Source organism: Diadema antillarum, unplaced genomic scaffold, assembly GCF_040938485.1.
Source record: "Diadema antillarum isolate AM-2024a unplaced genomic scaffold, OU_Dant_1.0 scf00000183, whole genome shotgun sequence".
In the NCBI taxonomy this organism is placed as follows: Eukaryota; Metazoa; Echinodermata; class Echinoidea; order Diadematoida; family Diadematidae; genus Diadema; species Diadema antillarum.
Window position 1 is genome coordinate 1,993,646 of NW_027271072.1, and position 7,997 is coordinate 2,001,642.

The window sequence follows — 7,997 nt, forward strand, 5'->3', positions numbered from 1 at the left end:
ATGACATACCTTGATTAAGAAGACGACACCAGCTGCAGAGGTATTGGTTTTCTCTGGCATGAGCTTTAGGGCAGGGATGTATTTGAAGGAAGGAAGGAAGGAAGGAAGGAAGGAAGGAAGGGGGAAGGAAGGAGAAATCACTGTTGGACCAGTAACTTTTTCAGGAATGGACCTGTAAAAAATTGAAAAACTGGGAACCTCTTGGTCGAACAGACAGGTCAGACCGGTAGGAAAAAATGGGTTAGTGTGCAGCCCTGCTAATGTATGCATATATATTGGCTTGTGTGTTGCAGGCTTCATAGAAAACCAGTGTTCTTATAATTACTGCAACATGACTGAGAGAAAACTTGTATGGTGTGTGCAGACATCATGGCTTAGGAATACCAGCCAAAGGGGGGGGGGGGGGGGGGGGGGTCAAGTCAGCTTTGATTTATTACTTAGAATAATATGCATTGGCAAGCCATTTCATTAGTACCATTTCAAAGAAAGACATTTCTGTGATACATAAAGACAATCATACAGATACAAATGAATGAAAACATTCCTGACTACTTTGGAAGTACATAGGATTTGACATCAAGCATAGGGCTGTACATAATGAACCTAAGAAAATCAAAGTAAAATGTGGATGTATAAAAACCCATAAAAAGGGCTTTTCTGGAATGGATCATAAGGATCAACTTGATAATGAATCCCAATAATCTTGTCCAAAATGTTTTAAACTTTTTCACGAACGTTTGCCGTGGAAGCAAATATTTGAGATGAAAACTTTGTGCACTAAGTAACAATGGGTTCCGTAATGGCAACTTGCCACTGGGTCAAACCCTGTACCTGTATTTTGTACCCTGTATTTGACCAATAGCTGGACAGGAAATGCCATTCCTGGTTGATCATGCTGCCCATATTGCTGCAGTCGATTCTTGATCATTTTTGTTTTTGATATCACCCTTTCCTCTGTGAAAATAGTAATTTTTGTCATAGGTGTCACTGTGTGACCAAGGTTGCTATGTATCTTCGATCCTATGCATTGCATATATATGCTTGTCAAATATGCATTTGATTTTACACATCTATCATATAGCTGGCTGGTGCATAGTGATGTTGCCTTGAGTGAAAGGTTTGGTGGGCTTTATGTTCAAGTGTATTGTTTGTCAGATTTTATGATAATGGCATGAAGAAGGAAGAGAAAAAAGAAGAAAAAAGAAAGGGCCAGTGCATATTTCCTTGAACTCATTTATCAGAAAATACCCCTAAGTCTGAGATTTTAAGTTCTTAAACATTCATCTTTATTTGAGTTGTCTTCCATTTTCTATGTTCTATAATTCCCGTGACTTAAGTCCTTATGTCAGTGTGTGTGCGTTGAGAATGTCCTGAAGATATGTAGATGTATGTATCATCAGCTATCAATATCACATCAACCCTTATTGGAGTGCAATAGTATGCCAAATCTCGGTTATTTTATATGTCAAGTGTCCATTGCATCATTATGTTGAATATTCATTCTCCAAAATTTTTTTGGTGCTTATCCCGGAACTCATCTGCAGTTACTACAGGAGGAGGATGTAATGGGTTATGATATGTGATCCCATACATGTTTTAGCCATCTGTGCTTATATGTTGAAATGCTGAAACAGTTTTTTTTTTTTTTTTTTTTTAGGAGGTCCAAAATAAGTGCCAAACCCACCTAAGTGAACTAGTTTGTATTTTCAAAACATCATTTAAACCCCGTTGAGGATGGGCTGATTTTGCTGCAACACATATTTTCCATAGACACTTGCCCGAGTACATTGTATACTCAGGACTTGTTTTCAATGGGTTAAATGTGGAATTGTACTCTGTGCAAAGTGGGCATGGTCATTGTGATGAAGATTTCTGAATTCTTGCTTTTCTTTTTTTTTTTCCCTTTCAAATTCCCATCCCATTAGATACCAAGAAAACATGTATGAAATAGTACAGAGCATACCATTCTAAGAGGAATTCAAAGTTTATTTGATGAAAATCGGGTTTGGAATGACTGAAACATCCAAAACAAAGTAAAACAAAGCGATTGTAAAAAAGTGTGGGTCCCACACTTTATTAGAATTGCTCTGTTTTGGATATCTCGGCCATTTCAAAACCAATTTTCATCATAATAAACATTGAATTCCTCATGGAATTACATGCTCTTTCATATTTCATAAGAGGTTTCTCATTATCTCCCCAAAAAAATGTTAATAGAAAACCTGAAATTAGGTCTCTACCAAAAACTATACGATCCCTTTAATTGGCAGTGGTTTGTTGCCTTCCTGGCAAAGTATCATAGATGTTAATTATTTGTATGATACTATAAGAAACATATCATTGGAAAGTAAAAGCCCATCATTATTACCCCCCCCCCCCAACATTCCTTATATAAATTATGTTTTGCATTGGTGTTTAGGTAAATACTACTCATCATTTTATGTTCTTTCAAATGCCAACTATGTGTACATTGTCGAAAGATGTTTTACGTTTGGAAAATATATCCTAACCTCAAAATCATAAGTATTGCATTCTTGAATGGCACCCCATGATAATTATGTCCCCACATATATTGGATGGATCTCAAAATAGACCATTTCACTCTTTTAGGCCTGAATTCACAAAGGTGCTTTAAACTTAGACCATGGTTTAAATTTAGACCATGGTCTTAAATATGTGCATTGAAATAATTTAGGCATAGGGCCTACCTTTGACATGCGCTTTATCAGCGGGCGTTTGTTACTTGATGTCTGATGGCGCACGCAATCTGTCAATCGTATTTGCGCTGAAGAAATTTGCATAAACCATGGTTTAGATTTAGACCACCTTCGTGAATTCGGGCCCTAGAGTCAGTTGTAATAGATCTACAAGATATGTACAATGCTATGTTAATTTCTGTATGATCTTGTTCTTTAATAACCTCTTGCTTCTTAACCCCTTGATGTAATTGTAGCTGATGTAAATGATGATCTTTTCCTTTCCTTTACCCTTACCATCCTTCTTGTTGTATTTTCCATCTTCTACTCTTCTTTCCCTCCCTCTTCTTTCCTCTTCTCTCTCCTCCTTCAGTTTTGTTTGTTGAAGTTTGCCAAACTAAGCTTTGATAAGAATGATTTCAGGCTGATGATAAGCAGAAAACCTACTCAAATGTTCGTAGTGCTAGACTCGCACAAAAATGCACAAAAGCTTACTTGTCAGTTGGCTTTGATTTCATTCCTGCCTACAACTCTGTTAGAGATTTGTCCTTGTGATCATTGTATAGTTTATACTGGAAATACTGGGTGCTGAAACTCCCCCTCACTGTACACATAGGTGCAAATTATGTTAAGTCCAATATAACTACTAAGGCAATGTCTTATGCATCCATGGTAATGCTACATACAATGTGCAGTGGCAGCTGTGTTGTGGAACTACACATACTAATTGTAACACTTTTTGGTATCAAAAGGCTCAGTGTAAGTCAGTGACTACTGTAAAAGTGAATATTTTTGTGCAAGTATTTAGTTATTTATTTATTTATTTATTTTTGTTTTTTTTGCTCAGCCAGGTGAGATGAATTTCATGTATTTAATTCTGCACAGTCAAGACATTCATTAGTATGAAGAGCAAAAAATGATTGTGTTTTTTTTCTCGTTGTTTTCTGGTCACGCAAAATGCATGAAAATTTCCACTCTACAAAAAATTTCAACTTTTACAGGAGTTGTCTTGATTCTCTTATCGATTTGTATTACAATTAATAAGTTGAAGGGATTTTTGACTATGTCTCCTGTGGTTCTTGAGTAAAAAAGGATTTATTATTTTTATGGCTGTTATCATCATTAGTAGGCCTACATTATTTTACAGCTCACAAAGAATGTGGCAGAACTACCATATGCAGGATGTAGATTACTTGTTTCCTTGAGCAAATTTGTGTTGATGATAGATGTTGCTGTGAGGAGAGAAACACCTGCACTGTACACAAGCTTTAACCCTAAAAAGACTGGGCTATTTTGGTAGCTCGAAAGACTGGGGGGGGGGGGGGGGGCCTAAAGGGCCCCCCCTTAAGATCTCGGCCGTGGATCGCGCGATCGCCGCAGAAATTTGCACAATGGTAGTGTGCGATGTAATCTACAAGATCGTATATTTAAATTTTCCAAAATAGTCTTCTTTTATTTTATTTTGATTAATTATGCTAATTTATGCGAGAAACCAGACTTTTTTATCTAAATCAGTAAATAAAGCTCCAAAAGTGCTCATTTTTGGTCTAGATATTCTTTGTAGCATTCTTAGCAAATGTACTTAACAAAAAAATCGGTATCAAAATTAATTTCTTATCTATTTTATTGTTTTATGAATTTCTTATGTATTTCTTTGTTTTTTCGACCTTTTGTTTCTGTTGTTTTTTTCAGCAAAATTTGTGGCAGACCCTTTTTGAAGCATAATACTACTAAAACAAATTGATTTTAGCCATTGAGAGTAAAAATACGCATATTTATATGAACCATGTGATAAAACTCAATTTGTATTGACTTTGTACACAAAATCACATTTTTGAGCCATTTTCGGTCTCACGTGCATGTACAAAAAGTTATGTAACTTCAGAACCGTACCCCCGGGCGTCACAAATTTGGTGTCAAAATGTGCGGGAAACTCGAAAGAAAAAAGTCATAGAGCATCGTGGCGAGAGCATTGCGTGTTGCTGAGTAATCGCGCGAAATGTCGAGGGGGGGCCTTTTAGGCCCCCCCCAGTCTTTTTAGGGTTAAGGGTCTTGTTGGCAAGAAATTGACCAGTAGAGGGCAGCATACTGACCTTTTAGCCAGGGAAGAATCGGCAAGTTATTCCCCCTTCAAATTTTTGTTTGGTTGTCCTAATTGATTATATAAAAATCAGCACATCCGATTCAACCTCTGTTTTCCGTTGCTTTAATTTGCCATGGGCAGCTTCTTTTTTTCTGTACCGGTAATTCTTAACTGCAGGAAGTTAAACACTGCTGTTCTTGCTCTGATAACTATAGATTAAGAAATTATTGAATTTTAGAAAATTTGAGTACTTTATGGTATCTTGGTGTCTTGACAAGAGGCAAGTTTGATCCAAATATTGACACTTGCCTACTTGATACCAATTGTATCCACACATCAAATTTTCTTAGAAATTAGGATTTAAAGAAAGAAAAGAAGGGGGAGGATTTATAATGGGTGAAGCCTTTTTTTTTTAAAGAGTGTAAAGGGTACTGTATACGCCATATATTTCGCGAGTCTAAATTTTCGCGAATCGGGAATTCCCGACGATTTCGCAAGTGGTTAGATTCGCGATCGTGGAGTCCTGTAATGAACGGAGAAATGTACACGCGTACGTAACATTCACGTTGGGATCAGAGTCAATATTTTAGCGTGTCTTTAATTTCGCGAATAGCACCCGACTCGCGAAATTTGCGAAAATAAAAACCTCGCGAAATATTTGGCGTATACAGTACTTGTTATGTGGACCACATTAAAAGCATGCAATCTCATGTTTCACAGGGAATACAAGTCACATAAGGTCTTACGCCCAAGTGACCCTTCAATTTTCTTGGCACGTGACTGAATTTATTCTTTGAGATGCTGACCAAAATCTAATTTTTTAGCATCAAAAAGATTAATTCTTAAGTGAGTTGATAGCAAAAGCATGATTTTCCCCTATCTGTTGTACATTTATTAGATATGACATTTTTAATGTACTGTCAGCAGGTTGAGAGCCGAGATGTGATAGTATTTTACCCACATTGATGTTTTACATATTTCTAAATGCAATTTAAGCAAGGTGAACACAAAGATGTGTTTTTAACTCTATTTATTTTCTCTTTAATTTGCTGTGTTATTTTTTTTCCTCATCTCATATTTCTCAGGTCATGTCAGCTCCAAGCAGAATGCACTGGACATGTTGTATTTTCATGAATGTATTTGGTGTTCCATGGTTCATATGCCAAGTGATTTTCTGGTACATTGCCATGTCATTTTTATAAACACCATATAGCTATGAATTCATACACTGTGTCCTGTCTGAGGGATATTTAGAGTACTGTGCAGTTGCAGTGGATGTGTAAGTGGATGATGGTGTGTTTGTAGTCAGATATCATAATTCTCCGATTGAAACAATCTTGTTTAGCTACCACTGCAGTACATTAAAAAACACAACTAGCACAGACCTGCTAGAATAGAATTGTCCATCAGCGAATATCAGCATCGAAGCGCATGCTTATCGATTATGGTCAGCTCTAGTCGAATGAGATGTGTGTAAAGCTGTGCACAATTCATAAGAGGGATTATGAGCCAAGTGCAAGAATACATGATCGAGATGTATTATAATGCACATGGTCCAGCCATGCAAATTTTGCAAAAGGTACCGTATGTGATGCTTTTTAGGGTACGAAGGTATAATGTTTTTACAGTACAGGTGCGATATGCCACTCAGTGGTTCAAATTTGATGTGGCGTACACATGCCATAGTTTAAAGGGATCTTACAGTTTTGGTTGAGACCTAATTTCAGGTTTCTAACATTTTTGGTGAGATATTGAAATACCTCTTATGAAATATGAAAGAGCATGTAATTCTATGAGGAATTCAACATTTATTTGATGAAAATTGGTTTTGAAATGGCTAAGATATCCAAAAAGAGTGACTATAATAAAGTGTGGGACCCACACTTTATTACAATCGCGTTGTTTTACTTTACTTTTGGATGTTTCAGTCATTCCAAACTCGATTTCCATTAAATAAACTTTGAATTCCTCTCAAAATGGTATGCTCTGTACTATATCATAAGTGTTTCTTGGTATCTTGCAAAAAGTTAAAAGCCCAATTCTCATCTCCATCAATACTGTACCATCCCTTTAGTGGTGGGGCCTGTTTATCACTCTTAGTGATGTAAAAATGGGATAGATAACAAAAACTTGCAACTTACATTAGGTACTGGAGGCTTCTGGCCTATAGGCCCTACCGCCCAAAACTTTCAGTGCTAGAAACCAAGGCTGCATGATAGCGATGCCTGCCACACTTTACAATTCACATGTATAACCACTGGGCGTGTGCCTTAGTGTGCTTGGTGCCTGCATGCAATTCCTTGCACACAACTTTCATGCCTGGGGGTAGCCTGCTTACAAACTGCTTCTAGCACTTTATGGAGTCATCTTCCTAATAGCCTACCCAACCTGTCCTGTCTCATTCCCTCAAATTCAAATTCTGAGACTCACACTTGTGCACAAACACAAAAGCTCCCATCACACACCCAAAGAACACTTCCTGCCACAAACATCCAAATGCTTGGAGCATTCACACCAACTTAAGGACTGTACAGTACTGGTTGAGGGGAGGATTCAGGTTTATAACATTCCTAAGTGAGATAATAAGAAACCTTTTATGAAATATGAAAGAGCATGTAATTTTAAGAAGGATTCAATGTTTATTTGATGAAAATTGGTTTTTAAATGGCAGAGATATTAAAAAAGAAAACAACAATAATAATAATAGGCGACAGGCCACGCCTTTTATTAGGATCTCTTTGTTTCACCTTGTTTCTGGATATCCCGGTCATTTCAAAACTGATTTTCATCAAATAAACTTTTGATACCCCTTAGAATTGTATGCTCTTTGACATCTCAAAGAGTGGTTTCTGAATATCTCGCAAAACATTAAAGGCTAAATCCTCACCTCGGACCACAACTGTACAGTCTCTTTAATACAATGTACTTGCCTACAAGGGGGAGGAGGGTGGGAACCTCATCATAGTGAGCTGCTAGGGGACCAGCAAAATTTCCATGGAGTTTCATGTGGTGTCTCATTTTATCAAAGATAAAAGCAAAAAATATATGGGAATTGGACCTGCAAAATCACTTCAGTACACTGATGTCTCACTACATCCAACTTTGTTACAATGAGGTTCCACTTTAGGCGTATTTACATTGTGAGTGTGTGTGTGTGTGTGTGTGTGAATTCATCTCTCATCTTGTACGATATTGACTTTCTCACACCATATTCACCA